The sequence below is a fragment of the Oncorhynchus mykiss genome, chromosome 18, assembly GCF_057628025.1.
Source record: "Oncorhynchus mykiss isolate SJ-2025 chromosome 18, ASM5762802v1, whole genome shotgun sequence".
In the NCBI taxonomy this organism is placed as follows: domain Eukaryota; kingdom Metazoa; phylum Chordata; class Actinopteri; order Salmoniformes; family Salmonidae; genus Oncorhynchus; species Oncorhynchus mykiss.
In genome coordinates this window covers 73703615-73723312 of record NC_143039.1, presented here as the reverse complement: position 1 = coordinate 73723312, position 19698 = coordinate 73703615, and the positions used below count along the sequence as shown (strand labels likewise).

The window sequence follows — 19698 nt, the reverse complement described above, 5'->3', positions numbered from 1 at the left end:
AGTTGTGGGAATATAAAAGTGTACACAGTTTACGCACGAACGGTTACACGTACCGCCCCTCAAGTATGTTAACATCCTATTTCACCTGTATCTGTATCGCCACCATCAAAACGTCTCTACAATGTTGTCTAGACAAAAGGCCTAAAGACTGTTATGAAGGAAATATACACAAAAGACCTCCCAGAGTGGTGGAGTAGTTCACTGTGCTTACAGAAGAGTGGGAGGGGAGAGCCTGAAGGGTTGGACTGATCTCCTCCATCCTCAACACGACTATTAAAACACTGCTGATTAGTACGAGGTTGGGGTACCGTAGAGGCGATTGATTGCACACCAGTTCAAAGGTCATTTTTCTTTGTTTTGTGTCACGTCATCACATCCTTGAGTTTTCCGTTCCTTCGTTCACATTCCAGTGTCCATTCTCAGATGGTGTACGATGATGAGACCGTAGTGTTGAAAGAGTGAGAGAAAGTGGAATTCAGATGGTGTACGATGATTAGACCGTAGTGTTGAAAGAGTGAGAGAAAGTGGAATTCAGATGGTGTACGATGATGAGACCGTAGTGTTGAAAGAGTGAGAGAAAGTGGAATTCAGATTTATTTAGAAGGCGTGATGCTTGTTAGTGACAGTTCTTCCACCACGTATCACAGGTTTTAAGTAGGCTGCTATTCACAGACACTACAGGAAATACAGTGGGTAAATAATGCTTATAACAGTAGATACGGCTGTAATATTATTGTTTATAACCAGCTTGTCCATTTGGTTAGAACCATATTTGTCTTCTGCCTTTCACAACACCATAAGATGTACACGCTCACGCCCTCACATTGGTAGAGTGGGTATTGTATTGTCAGGGTGGTAGGGTTGGTATTGTATGGTCAGGGTGGTAGGGTGGGTATTGTATTGGCAGGGTGGGTATTGTATTGTCAGGGTGGCAGGGTGGGTGTTGTATTGTATGGTCAGGGTGGTAGGGTGGGTATTGTATTGTCAGGGTGGTAGGGTGGGTATTGTATTGATAAGAAACATTACTGTGCAGCCGTATTCATTGATCTGGCCAAGGCTTTCGACTCTGTCAATCACCACATCCTCATCGGCAGACTCAACAGCCTTGGTTTCTCAAATGATTGCCTCGCCTGGTTCACCAACTACTTCTCTGATAGAGTTCAGTGTGTCAAATCTGAGGGTCTGTTGTCCGGACCTCTGGCAGTCTCTATGGGGGTGCCACAGGGTTCAATTCTTGGACCGACTCTCTTCTCTGTATACATCAATGAGGTCGCTCTTGCTGCTGGTGAGTCTCTGATCCACCTCTACGCAGACGACACCATTCTGTATACTTCCGGCCCTTCTTTGGACACTGTGTTAACAACCCTCCAGGCAAGCTTCAATGCCATACAACTCTCCTTCCGTGGCCTCCAACTGCTCTTAAATACAAGTAAAACTAAATGCATGCTCTTCAACCGATCACTACCTGCACCTACCCGCCTGTCCAACATCACTACTCTGGACGGCTCTGACTTAGAATACGTGGACAACTACAAATACTTAGGTGTCTGGTTAGACTGTAAACTCTCCTTCCAGACCCATATCAAACATCTCCAATCCAAAGTTAAATCTAGAATTGGCTTCCTATTTCGCAACAAAGCATCCTTCACTCATGCTGCCAAACATACCCTTGTAAAACTGACCATCCTACCAATCCTCGACTTTGGCGATGTAATTTACAAAATAGCCTCCAATACCCTACTCAACAAACTGGATGCAGTCTATCACAGTGCAATCCGTTTTGTCACCAAAGCCCCATACACTACCCACCATTGCGACCTGTACGCTCTCGTTGGCTGGCCCTCGCTTCATACTCGTCGCCAAACCCACTGGCTCCATGTCATCTACAAGACCCTGCTAGGTAAAGTCCCCCCTTATCTCAGCTCGCTGGTCACCATAGCATCTCCCACCTGTAGCACACGCTCCAGCAGGTATATCTCTCTAGTCACCCCCAAAACCAATTCTTTCTTTGGCCGCCTCTCTTTCCAGTTCTCTGCTGCCAATGACTGGAACGAACTACAAAAATCTCTGAAACTGGAAACACTTATCTCCCTCACTAGCTTTAAGCACCAACTGTCAGAGCAGCTCACAGATTACTGCACCTGTACATAGCCCACATATAATTTAGCCCTATCAACTACCTCTTTCCCAACTGTATTTAATTTATTTATTTATTTTGCTCCTTTGCACCCCATTATTTTTATTTCTACTTTGCACATTCTTCCATTGCAAAACTACCATTCCAGTGTTTTACTTGCTATATTGTATTTACCTTGCCACCAAGGCCTTTTTTTGCCTTTACCTCCCTTCTCACCTCATTTGCTCACATTGTATATAGACTTGTTTATACTTTATTATTGACTGTATGTTTGTTTTACTCCATGTGTAACTCTGTGTTGTTGTATCTGTCGAACTGCTTTGCTTTATCTTGGCCAGGTCGCAATTGTAAATGAGAACTTGTTCTCAACTTGCCTACCTGGTTAAATAAAGGTAAAATAAAATAAATAAATAAAAATTGGCAGGGTGGGTATTGTATTGTCAGGGTGGCAGGGTGGGTGTTGTATTGTATGGTCAGGGTGGTAGGGTGGGTATTGTATTGTCAGGGTGGTAGGGTGGGTATTGTATTGTATGGTAAGGGTGGTAGGGTTGGTATTGTATTGTCAGGGTGGTAGGGTGGGTATTGTATTGGCAGGGTGGGTATTGTATTGTCAGGGTGGCAGGGTGGGTGTTGTATTGTATGGTCAGGGTGGTAGGGTGGGTATTGTATTGTCAGGGTGGTAGGGTGGGTATTGTATTGTATGGTCAGGGTGGTAGGGTTGGTATTGTATTGTATTGTCAGGGTGGTAGGGTGGGTATTATATTGTATGGTCAGGGTGGTAGGGTGGGTATTATATTGTATGGTCAGGGTGGTAGGGTAGGTATTATATTGTATTGTCAGGGTGGTAGGGTGGGTATTATATTGTATGGTCAGGGTGGTAGGATGGGTATTGTATTGTATGGTCAGGGTGGTATGGTTGGTATTATATTGTATAGTCAGGGTGGTAGGGTAGGTATCGTATGGTCAGGGTTTTAGGGTGGGTATTGTATTGTCAGGGTGGTAGGGTGGGTATTGTATTGTCAGGGTGGTAGGGTGGGTATTGTATGGTCAGGGTGGCAGGGTGGGTGTTGTATTGTATGGTCAGGGTGGTAGGGTGGGTATTGTATTGGCAGGGTGGGTATTGTATTGTCAGGGTGGCAGGGTGGGTGTTGTATTGTATGGTCAGGGTGGTAGGGTGGGTATTGTATGGTCAGGGTGGTAGGATGGGTATTGTATGGTCAGGGTGGTAGGGTGGGTATTATATTGTATGGTCAGGGTGGTAGGGTGGGTATTATATTGTATGGTCAGGGTGGTAGGGTAGGTATTATATTGTATTGTCAGGGTGGTAGGGTGGGTATTATATTGTATGGTCAGGGTGGTAGGATGGGTATTGTATTGTATGGTCAGGGTGGTATGGTTGGTATTATATTGTATAGTCAGGGTGGTAGGGTAGGTATCGTATGGTCAGGGTTTTAGGGTGGGTATTGTATTGTCAGGGTGGTAGGGTGGGTATTGTATGGTCAGGGTGGTAGGATGGGTATTATATTGTATGGTAAGGTGGGTATCGTATGGTTAGGGTGGTAGGGTGGGTATTGTATTGGTGATAATATTGGAAGACCACATGCTCAGCTGGAGGTGACAATCACAGATGTCAATGGAGGTGGGAGGGAAAAGGGGATGGAGGGAGAGAAGAGGGGAGATGAGGGGGAGGGATGAATGGAGAGGATGTGGGAGGGAGAGGAGTGGGGAATGTTCTGGAAGAGTGGCGGTGACACGAGGGTAGGGCGGGAGGGGAGCCATTGTGTGTGCTTTGTGAGGGAGGGGGTCCTGTGTGTGTCTGTGTGTGAGAGAGAGTGTGTGTTTGTGCGTGTGTGCGTGTGTGCGTGTGTGTGTGTGTGTGTGTGTGTGGTTCCTACCTTCTTCTCCCCCTGCTCCCCTACTCTCTGGGGATGCCGTCTGGTTGGTGGTGTCATTTCACATCACCAGACGGTCTGGTCCACGTGCACCTGCTCCTTACATTAGAGACAGAGGGGAGGGGCCAACGGGGAGGGTGTGACATCATGAAACTAAAGATAAGAAAACAAATGGGTGCCAAGAATACGATGAACTCAGCTCCGAAAGCGTGTTTTGCTTTGTGAGATTTCCATCCTATATTACAGTAGCAGTGAACCTGAGTGGTTAGCACAGCAGAGCTGAATGAGGACGGCTGAGCACACAGAAACTGAACCATATTAGCCTAGTAACCATTGTGTTTGGGACTGTCTATCCCCCCCCCCCCCCCCCCCCCCCCCCCCAGAGTACTTGGCTCAAAGTGGCTTAGATATGCCAATTACAACCGCACTGTGCCCTCAGAGACCGAATCCCGACCCCCCTCCCCAACCGTGTGCAAATGTATCTCTTGTGTTTTCATTTCAAACAGTTTGTAGCAGTGACATAGGCAGAAGGCAGGGCCAGCAAACATTTAGCTGGGCCAAAATTTGGGCATTCAAATCACCATAAAATTATCATAAAATTATCATAAAATTATCATTAAAACGAAGTCTACCCTACTGTAATCGATCTCACACAACAAAACCGTTTAACATGTGATTTTCACATTACAGACCAAATAGTTTTGTAGGCCTACGTAAATCCATGATTTGCATTTAACATGCGACTCACATGGACTGACACATTATTATTATTATTATTATTATTATTATTATTATAATAAATGTAACCTTTTATTTATTTATTTAACCTTTATTTAACTTGGCAAGTCATTTAAGAACAAATTATTATTTACAATGACGGCCTACACCGGCCAAACCCGGACACCGGCCAAACCCGGACGACGCTGGGCCAATTGTGCGCTACCCTATGGGACTCCCAATCACCTAATAAACCATAGGCCTATAGATTATGAGACTAGGACATAATGCCCTGATATAACAGTAATAATCACAATAGGCTCGCTGTCTCGATGACCAGGAGATAGTAGGCTAGGCTAGGCTAGGCTAGGCTAGGCCGCCACAAATGTAAACATTTAACACTAGGAGAGCGGAGAGCTTGATATTGACTCAAGACAAAATGTACTTTTTAAATAAGTTTATCTAACACACTATCATTGTTAGAATCTTAATATCACAAACATCATTTGTGTTATAAGCAGTTTTAAGAGGACATGGCTTTCCCCCCCCCCCCCCCCCCCCCCTGCCCTTCAGGCCTGTGCAGCTGTTGATAGCACAGAGTAGATCAGGTTTACATTAGGTTACACGCTGCATCAAAGGAAACGTAAATTATAGCCTGACAGTATGCTAATGCACATAATAACAGGCCATAGCCTACATAGACTAGAACAGTGGTCTAAGAATAACCCATATTAATATATGTAGCCTTAGAAATAAGGCTCATGAAATCAAACACTTACTAACATCGGATAACATTCATATACTGGCCATCTCTGAAACTCACTTAGATAATTACTTTGATGATACAGCAGTAGCAATAGAGAGCTACACTCTTAGAAAAAAAGGTGCTATCTGGAACCCAAAAGGGTTCTATCTGTAACCTAAAAGGGTTCTTCCACTATCCTCATAGGAGAAACCTTTGAAGAACCCTTTTTGGTTCCAGGTAGAACCCTTTTTGGTTCCATGAAGAACCCTTTCCACAGAGTGTATAACATCTACAGAACAGATAGGAATGCCTATGGGGGAGGTGTTGCTGTATATGTTAAGATCCACATTCCTGTAAAGCTTAGAGGATCCCATGTCAAATGTTGTTGAAGTATTGTAGTTGCAAGTTCACCTGCCTCATCTAAAACCTGCTGCTATTGACCACCAAGAGCTAACAGTCATTATTTGCGTAATGTGTGTGCAATGCTTGATAATGTCTGTGATGTTTTCAGGATTATTATTATTTTTTTTTTTATGTTGGTGTGATGTGTATGAGGAATTGACTCCAGATGCAGCACTGGAAGTATTTGTAAAATGATTCATGCCACTTGTTGAAAAGCTGTAACGAAGGCGCAGGGAGTCAGGAAACAAGTTCAGTTAGTGAGTTTAATAATAATGAACATGGAACGATACAAACAAGAGAATCGTCTGACAAGAAAACATAAACAATACTACTTGACGACTATTAACCGAAGAGTACTATGTAAAGGGTGAGTAATCAAGGGGGTAATGAAGTCCCTCGTGTGACTGATGATGAGACGCAGGTGTGTGTAATGAGGGTTGCCAGGTGTGCGTAAAGATGGGTTGCCAAGACAGGTGGTTAAGAAACCGGTGACATCGAGCGTCAGAGCGGGAGTAGACGTGACAAAAGCATGCACCTGTTAAGAGACTAACAGTGAGAACTGTCAGAGCCTCCTGGATCGATTGTCTGTTTTATTTAACATGGCAAGTCAGTTAGGAACAAATTCTTATTTACAATGACTGCATACCCCGGGCCAATTGTGCGCCACCCTATGGGACTCCCAATCACAGCCGGAAGGGATTCAGCCTGGATTCAAACCAGGGACTGTGGTGATGCCTCTTGCACTGAGATGCAGTGCCTTAGACCACTGGGCCACTTAGGAGCCCAGTCATGTCAAACTTGGCTTATATTTTTACATGATAACTGTGGGAATACTTTGACGTGGGAATACTTTGGAACACATTTCCAAAATTAAAATAACTTGGAGATGATTTTCTGTTAGAGCCCCTGGATTTATGATAATGTAAAATGTTATGTTTCAAAGAAATTATGCAAAAGAGGTAGCAAATAAGTCAGGCTGCTCAGCTGATTGGTTGACATACTGTAAATTGAGAAATGTTGTGACTAAACTAAAATAATAATACAAGAATACATCAGAGGAGACTGCGTGAATCAGGCCTTAATGGTTGAATTACTGCATAGAAAACACTACTAAAGGACACCAATAGGAAGAAGAGACTTGTTTGGGCCAGGAAACACGAGCAATGGTCATTAGACTGGTGGAAATCTGTCCTTTGGTCTGATGAGTCCATATTTGATATTTTTGGATCCAACCTCCGTGTCATTGTGAGACGCAGAGTAGGGGAACAGATGATTTCTGCATGTGTGGTTCCCACCGTGAAGCATGGAGGAGGAGGTGTGATGGTGTGAGGGTGCTTTGTTGGTGACACTGTCTATGATTTGTTAGAATTCAAGGCACACTTAACCAGCATGGCTACCACTGCATTCTGCAGTAATACGCCTTACCATCTGGTTTGCGCTTAGTGGGACTATCATTTGTTTTTCAACAGGACAATAACCCAACACACCTCTGAGCTGTGTAAGGAATATTTGATCAAGAAGGCGAGTGGAGTGCTGCATCAGATGACCTGGCCTCCACAATCACCGAACCTTAACCAAATTGAGATGGTTTGGGATGAGTTTGACCACAGAGTGAAGGAAAATCAGCCAACAAGTGCTTAGCGTATGTGGGAACTCCTTCAAGACTGTTGGAAAAGCATTTCCAGATGTAGCTGGCTGAGAGAATGCCAAGAGTGTGCAAAGCTGTCATCAAGGCTGTCATTATTTTGAAGAATCTAAAGTCTAAAATATTATTTGTATTTGTTTAACACTTTTTTGGTTACTACATGACTCCATATTTTTATTTAATTCATTTATTTTACCTTTATTAACTAGGCAAGTCAGTTAAGAACAAATTCTTATTTTCAATGACGGCCTAGGAACAGTGGGTTAACTGCCTGTTCAGGGGCAGAACGACAGATTTGTACCTTGTCAGCTCGGGGATTTAAACTTGCAACCTTTCGGTTACTAGTCCAACTCTCTAACCACTAGTTTTGATGTCTTCACTATTATTCTACAATGTAGAAAATAGTAAAAATATAGAAAAACCCTTGAATGAGTAGGTGTGTCCCAAACTTATGTACAGTGTCCCTTACGTTTTCCCATCCACACCCTACTGCTTGCTATACATTCTATCTGATAGTAGTGGTATGCATGTTTAGGCCAGTGCTTGACTTAGACTGAAATAGATGCCGGTACTCATTTTGGGTAGCGGGTACCATTTATAATTAGGTGTAGGAACTTCTCAATACTTTTTAGCTTATGCAGAAACTCAAGCAGGAGAAACATTTGAGGTGCCGGTACTCAGTTCTGGTGAGATCCTACCAAAGTCAAGTAGACCTAATGTGTTTAGGTAAAAATACAAATAATCTCCTGTTTGGAACACTGACAAGTAGAGCATGAAAAATCTGATTGGTTGGGCCTGGCTCCCCAGGGCCCACTCAGGCCCACCTGTGCATACGCCCCTGATTTGTAGAACTGTATGCGGAGCACTACAAGCATTCTGGTGATTTAGCTTTAGCAAACACTCCACCGAGTTAGAATGCCTTTTTTTGTAGCTGTCTCAGTCCTTTAAAAATGTGTTACTCGTGATTTATTACGTGTGATGGATGAAAGGAGCAAGGACGATCTGTGAGAGACTGATTCACCACATCCTGTTTGTAAAGATGGAAAAATCAGTTGTTGAGACAATGCGAATGGGTTTTATTCTATTCGAATGTGTACGCTGTTCTTTGGCGTGTGTGCGGTTTCTCGAGTTATTCCGACCAGTTCTACCATCGTCTCAGGTTGTGGGTCGATTCGGGGGCTTTGAACAACTTTTAGCAATAATGTTATAAAAATGGAAATGTCTGACATTTAATTGATTCTGGTTAATTCCCTAAACTTCTATTTAATCGATGTTAAATCAATATCTACGTTATAGTTCAATTTACTCTTGGAAATAGATACATTTATTTTCTATGCAAATGAAGACATTTTATATATCCTTGGTTACAATGGTGCAGCCTTGGCGCTTGCCATCTAACACAAGCCTCGAACACAATGATTAGATGAGGCTGGTCCCTGCCCGTTGCCCATTGGCCACTGCTATAAGTACACTTACCTCATTGCATACGGAACCCCCTCCTTTTTTACTAGAACCTAAACACATTTTTTTTTAAATAGCCCGGATAATAACACACATGGAATTGTGACTCTATTTACCCCAATGCGCTAAAATAGTAGAGAACCAGCCGTTTATTTTCATTGAGGAGTATTTGTTTATTTTCATGAACTAGAGAGAAGAAGGTAAGTGCAATGTGAAACCTTGAACACTAGCGATGGATTATGTATTGTGTGATGCGATGCTCCCGAGGAAAGAAATCTGTTGACAATTTTTTCCCATTCGGCCTCATTTTCAGACCCTTTACACACCTGCACACCGTATATTATCGAGAAGCCTCGAATGCTCCAATTGAATTTCCTGAAGAACGTTGCATTCTAACAGAAACATGTTTTTGTTTACCCGTTTCATTGATCGAAAGCGTTAAAAATATACCCCAAATAATTTTTGCGGCTAGAATAATCTAGAATAGGGCTGCTGATTTGAGGTAATTCACACATAGCAAACAGTGTAACAAATATGTAATATTTTCACTGATACAAATGTTAAACAATTATACAAATGTAGCCATTCGGATAAAGTAAAGGCGACTATAGCAATCCAATCACATCGATATGAATGGACCTCCGCGATGTTAATATATTATACTCGATGTCAAATCAAAACAAAATATACTACCTGAGTTGATAAAGATATTCTCAGGTTCATATGCATTTTTTGTTTTGTATAATCATAGATGTTCTTCTTGGCTAAATTGTAGGCTCAATTTAAACAAATAAATAGATCTCCTAATTATTTTTTTCCCCCAGTTTGTTTCCTTTGTCTTCAACTCTCTTTTAATAACGTCTCACAGAAGCTTTTTATAGCTTTCTTTGACTAATATATTAATCAGACATTGAATAGGCCTAGTTCCTGTGACATTTATAAAGGATTTGTTACAATGAGGCAAAGGGAAAGGGGGATACCTAGTCAGTTGTTCAACCAACTGAAATGTGTCTTCCGCATTTAACCCAACCCCTCTGAATCAGAGAGGTGCAGGGGCTGCCTTAATCGAATGTCTTCGGCGTCCGGGGAACAGTGGGTTAACTGCCTTGTTCAGGGGCAGAACTACAGATTTTTAGCTTGTCAGCTCTGGGATTCGATCTAGCAACCTTTCGGGTCACTGGCCCAAAGCTCTAACCACAGGGAGGCCATAAAAGAGTTCTGATTTATCAGCATCCAAATCCTGAGTCTACTGTATTAAGAGGAACGAAACAAGCCCCAATTAGCCAACACCAGAGAGGTGAGAGACTGGTTATTAAGTCTATTTCATATTTTCACCAAGTTTCATTTGTCTGTTTCACTGTACAATTAAATCACCTGGAATGAATGTAGCAACTGTATGAGTGGAATTATCTTATAGGATACACAGCTTTTCTCATTGTCCAAGAGACAAGTGCTCCTCCTTGCGAACACGCACATGTGCTTTCTTGTGTGTGAGTGACGTAACAGAATGATGCCGAGACTCAGATTTTTCACTTTAAATGTATGTCAAACAAAAAACAATGATTGCAAAGTTAAATAAACCATACAACTCTATGCACAAGGACTAGTTTAAACAATTTCATCTGAACATTTTTTACAAAAACACATTTACCTGAAGATCAATGCAGATTCAAAGTTTGGTAACAGAATGACGGTTTGTGCTGGTTGAGAGAATGCCAAGAGTGTGCAAAGCTGTCATCAAGGCAAAGGGTGGCTACTTTGAAAAATCTAAAATATATTTTGATTTGTTTAATACATTTTTTGGTTACTACATGATTCCATATGTGTTATTTCATAGTGTTGATGTCTTCAGTATTATTCTACAATGTAGAAAATAGTAATATAATATAATAATAAAGTAAAACCCTTGAATGAGTTGGTGGGTCAACTTTTGACTGGTACTGTACATATTTGTATGCCTGATTTACAGTGTCGGCCTCTCAAGGTGTCGGTTTCATTGACAGATGAAAGAACAGTGTGCATGGCTTGAGTCCCAATGGCACTCTATTACCTACATAGGGATTAGGGTTCTATTTGGGATGCATATCATGTGTTATGAACCCAAATGTACCCTAAGGGTAGCAGACTCTAGCTCGGCCTATCTTACTGTTTATGGATGTGACAATCGCCACTAGCAGAAAACTCTCTCCCAACATCGTATCCCGGTGGGTGACATTAGTATGGAGAAGCTGTTAAACTGCTTGTAGGCATCCCAAATGGCACCCTATTCCCTACATTCTGTAGCACAATGGCACCCTATTCCCTACATTCTGTAGCACAATGGCACCCTATTCCCTACATTCTGTAGTACAATGGCACCCTATTCCCTACACCCTATTTCTATGGGTTTCCCTATGAGCCCTGGTCAAAAGTAATGCACTATATTATAGAGAATAAGGTGCGATTTGGGATGCAGATTTAGAGACGGTGAGCAGTGTAGCACTGTTAAGGTTCTTCACAGGTGGATGATGCAGCATATTACCAGGCTGACTGCATCTCTGTCTCACAGGCTCTCTCTCTCTCTCTCTCTCTCTCTCTCTGTCTCTCTCTCTCTCTCTCTCTCTCTCTGTCTCTCTCTCTGTCTCTCTCTCTGTCTCTCTCTCTGTCTCTCTCTCTGTCTCTCTCTCTCTCTCTCTGTCTCTCTCTCTCTCTCTCTCTCTGTCTGTCTGTCTCTCTCTCTCTCTCTCTCTCTCTCTCTCTCTCTCTCTCTCTCTCTCTCTCTCTCTCTCTCTCTCTCTCTCTCTCTCTCTCTCTCTCTCTCTCTCTCTCTCTCTCTCTCTCTCTCTCTCTCTCTCTCTCTCTCTCTCTCTCTCTCTCTCTCTCTCTCTCTCTCTCTCTCTCTCTCTCTCTCTCTCTCTCTCTCTCTCGCTCGCTCGCTCGCTCGCTCGCTGTGGGACTGTGACCCGTTTTTGTTGGTTGGTTTGTCATAGCTGTGTGGAAAATATACAGGTTAAGACAACGTACTGATTTCATGCGGCAGCTCTCTGTCATGGGATTAGCACTGTCGATAACTACTAGTGCCGTTGCTAACTAGCAACGCTGGTCCCATGTTTGTAAAGAGTTATGGGATATTGGAATCCCATTGTCTTAACCTTTGCCATCTTCAACCTAGAAGTCCGTCTGACCATTGATTGTTTCGATTTGATCTCTGTCATCAATGCCCCTATCAATGAGTCCAGAGCCTCGAGTCTCCCCCCTGAGTCCAGAGCCTCGAGTCTCCCCCCTGAGTCCAGAGCCTCGAGTCTCCCCCTGAGTCCAGAGCCTCGAGTCTCCCCCCTGAGTCCAGAGCCTCGAGTCTCCCCCCTGAGTCCAGAGTCTTATTGGTCAGGCCTCCAGAACTGCTGATGGGCTGTTGACCTTTAGGGAATATTGTGACTTTCACTTTCATCCTTTACAGTCACCATGTTTTGGTTGGTTCATCACCAGTCACCATGTTTTGGTTGGTTCTTCACCAGTCACCATGTTTTGGTTGGTTCATCACCAGTCACCATGGTTTGGTTGGTTCTTCACCAGTCATCATGTTTTGGTTGGTTCTTCACCAGTCACCATGTTTTGGTTGGTTCATCACCAGTCACCATGTTTTGGTTGGTTCATCACCAGTCACCATGTTTTGGTTGGTTCATCACCAGTCACCATGTTTTGGTTGGTTCTTCACCAGTCACCATGTTTTGGTTGGTTCATCACCAGTCACCATGTTTTGGTTGGTTCTTCACCAGTCATCATGTTTTGGTTGGTTCTTCACCAGTCACCATGTTTTGGTTGGTTCTTCACCAGTCGCCATGTTTTGGTTGGTTCTTCACCAGTCACCATGTTTTGGTTGGTTCATCACCAGTCACCATGTTTTGGTTGGTTCTTCACCAGTCATCATGTTTTGGTTGGTTCTTCACCAGTCATCATGTTTTGGTTGGTTCTTCACCAGTCACCATGTTTTGGTTGGTTCTTCACCAGTCATCATGTTTTGGTTGGTTCTTCACCAGTCACCATGTTTTGGTTGGTTCTTCACCAGTCATCATGTTTTGGTTGGTTCATCCCAAGTCATCATGTTTTGGTTGGTTCATCCCCAGTCACCATGTTTTGGTTGGTTCATCACCAGTCATCATGTTTTGGTTGGTTCATCACCAGTCATCATGTTTTGGTTGGTTCATCACCAGTCACCATGTTTTGGTTGGTTCATCACCAGTCACCATGTTTTGGTTGGTTCATCACCAGTCACCATGTTTTGGTTGGTTCATCACCAGTCACCATGTTTTGGTTGGTTCATCACCAGTCACCATGTTTTGGTTGGTTCTTCACCGGTCACCATGTTTTGGTTGGTTCTTGCAAAATCCTGCCTAGTAACACTAAGGCGAACGCTTCAATTCTGGGTCACAGGGAGGAAGAGAGGGAGAGATGGAGAGATGAAGTATAGAGGGAGGCAAGGAGAGAGGGAAGAAGGGAGGGAGGTATGGAGGGAAGGAGAGAGGGAAGAAGGGAGAGAGGTATGGAGGGAAGGAGAGAGGGAGGAAGAGAGGGAGGAAGGAAGTGGATGGGCAGGGTGTGGAGAGGCAGGGAGGGATAGAGGGAGGGAGGATAGACGGTGTGATGGCCGGGCACGCAGAGGAGAGAGGGAGAGAGGAGAGGCAGGGCGTGAGGGAGGGAGGAAGGGTGGGATGAAGGGTGATAGGGAGTGGAAGGCCAGGTGACTGATAGATAGACGGTGGCTTATGGCGGGGTGTGTAGAGGAGGAAGGAAGAGAGGAGAGGCAGGGAGGGATGAAGAGAGGGAGGGTGGGTGGGATGGAGAGAGGGAGGAAGGAAGGGATGGAGAGAGGCAGGGAGGGATGGAGAGAGGGAGGAAGGGATGGAGAGAGGGAGGGAGGTAGGTATAGTTGAGGAACCAGAGTGACCGATCAAGCAGCCCTCCTCATTAGCACACAGCGAGAGATCCATCTGTCCTCCACATCAGTACACTGAGACATCCATCTGCCCTCCTCATTAGTACCCTGAGACATCCATCTGCCCTCCTCATTAGCATACAGAGAGAGATTCATCTGCCCTCCACATCAGTAGACTGAGACATACATCTGCCCTCCACATCAGTACACTGAGACATCCATCTGCCCTCCTCATCAGTACACTGAGACACCCATCTGCCCTCCTCATTAGCATACAGAGAGAGATTCATCTGCCCTACACATCAGTAGACTGAGACATCCATCTGTCCTCCACATCAGTACACTGAGACATCCATCTGCCCTCCTCATCAGTACACTGAGACATCCATCTGCCCTCCTCATTAGCATACAGAGAGAGATTAATCTGCCCTCCACATCAGTAGACTGAGACATCCATCTGCCCTCCACATCAGTACACTGAGAGAGATCCTTCTGCCCTCATCAGTACACAGATATCCATCTGCCCTCCTCATCAGTACACAGAGACATCCATCTGCCCTTCTCATCAGTACACAAAAAGAGATCCAGCTGCCCTCCACATCAGTACACAGAGAGAGATGCATCTGCCCTCCTCATTAGCACACATGAGAGATCCATCTGTCCTCCACATCGGTACACTGAGACATCCATCTGCCCTCCACATCAGTACACAGAGACATCCATCTGCCCTCCACATCAGTACACTGAGAGAGATCCATCTGCTCTCCATATCAGTACACAGAGAGAGATCCATCTGCCCTCATCAGTACACAGAGAGAGATCCATCTGCCCTCATCAGTACACAGAGAGAGATCCATCTGCCCCCCTGATCAGTACACAGAGAGACATCCATCTCCCCTCATCAGTACAGAGACATCCATCTGCCCTCCACATCAGTACACAGAGAGATCCATCTGCCCTCCTCATCAGTACACCGAGACATCCAGCTGCCCTCCACATCAGTTCACAGAGACATCCATCTGCCCTCCACATCAGTACACAGAGACATCCATCTGCCCTCCACATCAGTACACTGAGACATCCATCTGCCCTCCACATTAGTACACAGAGACATCCATCTGCCCTCCACATCAGTACACTGAGACATCCATCTGCCCTCCACATCAGTACACAGAGACATCCATCTGCCCTTCACATCAGTACACAGAGACATCCATCTGCCCTCCACATCAGTACACTGAGACATCCATCTGCCCTCCTCATCAGTACACTGAGACATCCATCTGCCCTCCACATCAGTACACTGAGACATCCATCTGCCCTCCACATCAGTACACAGAGACATCCATCTGCCCTCCACATCAGTACACTGAGACATCCATCTGCCCTCCACATTAGTACACAGAGACATCCATCTGCCCTCCACATCAGTACACTGAGACATCCATCTGCCCTCCACATCAGTACACAGAGACATCCATCTGCCCTTCACATCAGTACACAGAGACATCCATCTGCCCTCCACATCAGTACACTGAGACATCCATCTGCCCTCCTCATCAGTACACTGAGACATCCATCTGCCCTCCACATCAGTACACTGAGACATCCATCTGCCCTCCACATCAGTACACAGAGACATCCATCTGCCCTCCACATCAGTACACTGAGAGAGATCCAGCTCTAATCCCACTCAGGACCCGATTAATGTTAAAGCCGCTTTCAACCCTTAAGCTGACTTTCAGCACCCAGCGACAAGCTACCGAGCATTTAGACATGTAGATTTGCTTTAGTCTATATATTTTTTTTTATCCTAAATGCATTTGAGTGTTTTTATATCTCTCTTCACATACTCAGTTGTAGGTGTGGGCTCAGTTGTAGGTGTGGGCTCAGTTGTAGGTGTGGGCTCAGTTGTAGGTGTTGACTCAGTTGTAGGTGTGGGCTCAGTTGAGAGAGAGAGAGAGAGGACCAAGAGAGAGAAACATTGTTTTGATATAACAGTGTACAAGGTGTTATTTTGCAGTTTTGCTCTGTGAGTGTGAGTGTGTGTGTGTGTGTGTGTGTATTCAATCACCCATGCGCAATCAAAGGACTAGGGATGTGTTTTGTTTAGTGTGCGTTTCATCACATATGCCCTCTGCACAGCTGGGAACTGTAAATCCCTGTCTGAGGGAAGGAAACCTTAGGCTGTGTCCCAAATGGCACCCTATTCCTTATGTACCCTATGTAGTGCACTTCTTTTGACCGTATTCCCTATGTAGTGTACTACTTATGACCAGGGTCTGTAGGGCATTATATAGGGTCCCATTTGGGATGCAGCCGTGGTTTAATCACCTCCAGAGCGTCTCTTTACACCTGGAGACAGAGCCCACGCTTCCTGTCTGGTTTCTGCCCGTTCAGCAGTTCATATCAGCAGTTCCCCTTTATCTACTGTTCTGCCAGTTTTACCAGCCTCATGCAGCACCATCACTTGGCATCAGCTCTTCCCTTCTCTCACTTCCTGGGGGGCTGCAACCTGTGATTCCTCTCTCATCACATGGATCTGTCTCTCTCTCGATCTGTCTCTCTCTCTCTCTCTCTCTCTCTCTCTCTCTCTCTCTCTCTCTCTCTCTCTCTCTCTCTCTCTCTCTCTCTCTCTCTCTCTCTCTGTCTTTCTCTCTCAGACTCTCTCTCTCCTGTCTTTCTCTCTCAGATCTCTCTCTCTCTCTCTCTCTCTGTCTCTGTCTCTCTCTGTCTCTCTCTCTCTCTCTCTCTCTCTCTCTCTCTCTCTGTCTCTCTCTCTCTCTGTCTCTGTCTCTCTCTGTCTCTGTCTCTCTCTCTCTCTCTCTTTCTGTCTCTGTCTCTCTCTCTCTCTCTGTCTCTGTCTCTCTCTGTCTCTCTCTCTGTCTCTCTCTGTCTCTGTCTCTCTCTGTCTCTGTCTCTCTGTCTCTGTCTCTGTCTAGGTCTAGGTCTAGGTCTCTGTCTCTCTCTCTCTCTGTCTCTCTCTCTCTCTCTCTCTCTCTCTCTCTCCAGCTCTCCCCCCCCCCCCACTGCCAGCTGACTTCCAAAACATTGCCTTGTAAGCAGAACTCGCAGCACCCGCAGCGGTACTGCTTGTATCGGGAAAACTTTGTAGAAATAATTCTCCGCAAACTGTGATACTAATCAAACACACACAGCGTGTATTAAAACAAAAGCAATTCCCTCCTGTTTTACAGACCTCTTCTCTGTTTTACAGACCTCTTCTCTGTTTTACAGACCTCTTCTCTGTTTTACAGACCTCTTCTCTGTTTTACAGACCTCTTCTCTGTTTTACAGACCTCTTCTCTGTTTACAGACCTCTTCTCTGTTTTACAGACCTCTTCTCTGTTTACAGACCTCTTCTCTGTTTTACAGACCTCTTCTCTGTTTTACAGACCTCTTCTCTGTTTTACAGACCTCTTCTCTGTTTACACTTCTCTGTTTACAGACCTCTTCTCTGTTTTACAGACCTCTTCTCTGTTTTACAGACCTCTTCTCTGTTTTACAGACCTCTTCTCTGTTTACAGACCTCTTCTCTGTTTACACTTCTCTGTTTACAGACCTCTTCTCTGTTTTACAGACCTCTTCTCTGTTTACAGACCTCTTCTCTGTTTTACAGACCTCTTCTCTGTTTTACAGACCTCTTCTCTGTTTTACAGACCTCTTCTCTGTTTACAGACCTATTCTCTGTTTACAGACCTCTTCTCTGTTTTACAGACCTCTTCTCTGTTTTACAGACCTCTTCTCTGTTTTACAGACCTCTTCTCTGTTTTACAGACCTCTTCTCTGTTTACAGACCTCTTCTCTGTTTTACAGACCTCTTCTCTGTTTACAGACCTCTTCTCTGTTTTACAGACCTCTTCTCTGTTTTACAGACCTCTTCTCTGTTTTACAGACCTCTTCTCTGTTTACACTTCTCTGTTTACAGACCTCTTCTCTGTTTTACAGACCTCTTCTCTGTTTACAGACCTCTTCTCTGTTTTACAGACCTCTTTTCTGTTTTACAGACCTCTTTTCTGTTTTACAGACCTCTTCTCTGTTTACAGACCTCTTCTCTGTTTACAGACCTCTTCTCTGTTTACATACAGACCTCTTTCTCAGTTGAAACAGCAGCATGCTGTTGGATACCGTGGGGGACAATAGTCAGTAGAGTGGTGTTACTGGGCAGGGGAAACAGTAGTCAGTAGAGTGGTGTTACTGGGCAGGGGAAACAGTAGTCAGTAGAGTGGTGTTACTGGGCAGGGGAAGCAGTAGTCAGTAGAGTGGTGTGACTGGGCAGGGGAAACAGTAGTCAGTAGAGTGGTGTTATTGGTCAGGGGAAGCAGTAGTCAGTAGAGTGGTGTTACTGGTCAGGGGAAGCAGTAGTCAGTAGAGTGGTGTTACCGGGCAGGGGAAACAGTAGTCAGTAGAGTGGTGTTACTGGGCAGGGGAAACAGTAGTCAGTAGAGTGGTGTTACTGGGCAGGGGAAACAGTAGTCAGTAGAGTGGTGTTACTGGGCAGGGGAAACAGTAGTCAGTAGAGTGGTGTGACTGGGCAGGGGAAACAGTAGTCAGTAGAGTGGTGTTACTGGGCAGGGGAAGCAGTAGTCAGTAGAGTGGTGTTACTGGGCAGGGGAAACAGTAGTCAGTAGAGTGGTGTTACTGGGCAGGGGAAGTAGTCAGTAGAGTGGTGTTACTGGTCAGGGGAAACAGTTGTCAGTAGTCAGTAGAGTGGTGTTACTGGGCAGGGGAAACAGTAGTCAGTAGAGTGGTGTTACTGGTCAGGGGAAACAGTAGTCAGTAGAGTGGTGTTACTGGGCAGGGGAAACAGTAGTCAGTAGAGTGGTGTTACTGGGCAGGGGAAGCAGTAGTCAGTAGAGTGGTGTTACTGGGCAGGGGAAACAGTAGTCAGTAGAGTGGTGTTACTGGTCAGGTGATCAAAACAAAGGCATGATTTCAGAGAAATAGACTGCGTACCAAATGTCACTCTGTTCCCTACATAGAGCACTACCCTATCATGCCCTGGTAAAATAAAAAATAGGGCACTTTAAAGGGAATAGGGTAAGATTTGCCAGAGTGCTGGATTTGACAGCTAGTTTTCCTGGGGTCTGAGACACAACCAAAAATACATTTACAGAGAAAAGACTAAAATTTACGTTAGGGCTGTGCCTGACAAAAAAATGATTGGTCAACCTAGAGAAGTCTTGTTCTTTCGTCCAATCGAAAATGTGTATTTTTCCCTATGTAAATAATCTATATGTAGAATATTGAGCTTGTCTGATGCTTTAAGCACACTGTGATTCATTTTATATGCACATTTTCGTGGAACAGTTTAATTTAATTTATTATAAAGTCTTCTTTTCTCAAAATCATTATCATGTGGTTAATCAAAAAAGAAGCCAACAAATAAAAACATTTCAGCCTGCAGGTAGAAAGTATCCTGATTTCAAAATAAATATCACATTGGCTATGCATGGCTTGTCTGCAAGGAACTTGAAACGTTGTCTCAACTGAAGGGTTCCTTCCGTCTGAAGCTTCTGCTACCAAATTTGCAACATTGTATCCTTCTCCAGTGAGCTCTGGACAGACACAGCTGTAGGCTATTTGCACAAGGGATAAGAAGTAATCAGTTAGGCCTATTTTATGACGTTTCCACCGGATCAGAGAATTACATTTTCTCCCCCTTTCACGCTGAGATGAGTGTTTTTTAGTTTTTTTTTTAAGAGAGCTAGAAAGATTTTTCAAATAGGTTACATTGAGGAGCTATTGTCATTCTCAATAGATGTGAAAACATACTTTGTTTTCTTG

At 44.3% G+C, this 19698-nt stretch overlaps 1 protein-coding gene across 24 annotated transcripts in view; it reads left to right on the top strand.

The window, feature by feature from the left end:
* The window catches only part of epb41a (erythrocyte membrane protein band 4.1a), a 147733-nt gene that overhangs the window by 22448 nt on the left and 105587 nt on the right, over positions 1 to 19698 (top strand). For 4 of the 24 annotated variants that reach the window (XM_090209379.1, XM_090209377.1, XM_036953535.2 and 1 more), the window contains exon 1: positions 9048 to 9199. The exons of 13 other annotated variants lie outside the window; for them this stretch is intronic. The gene's annotated coding sequence lies outside the window, so the exon portion shown is untranslated. Of the gene's footprint in view, positions 1 to 9031; positions 9200 to 19698 lie in introns of those variants that run through there. 7 more of the 24 variants (XM_036953533.2, XM_090209375.1, XM_036953527.2 and 4 more) reach the window with 5 other exon arrangements.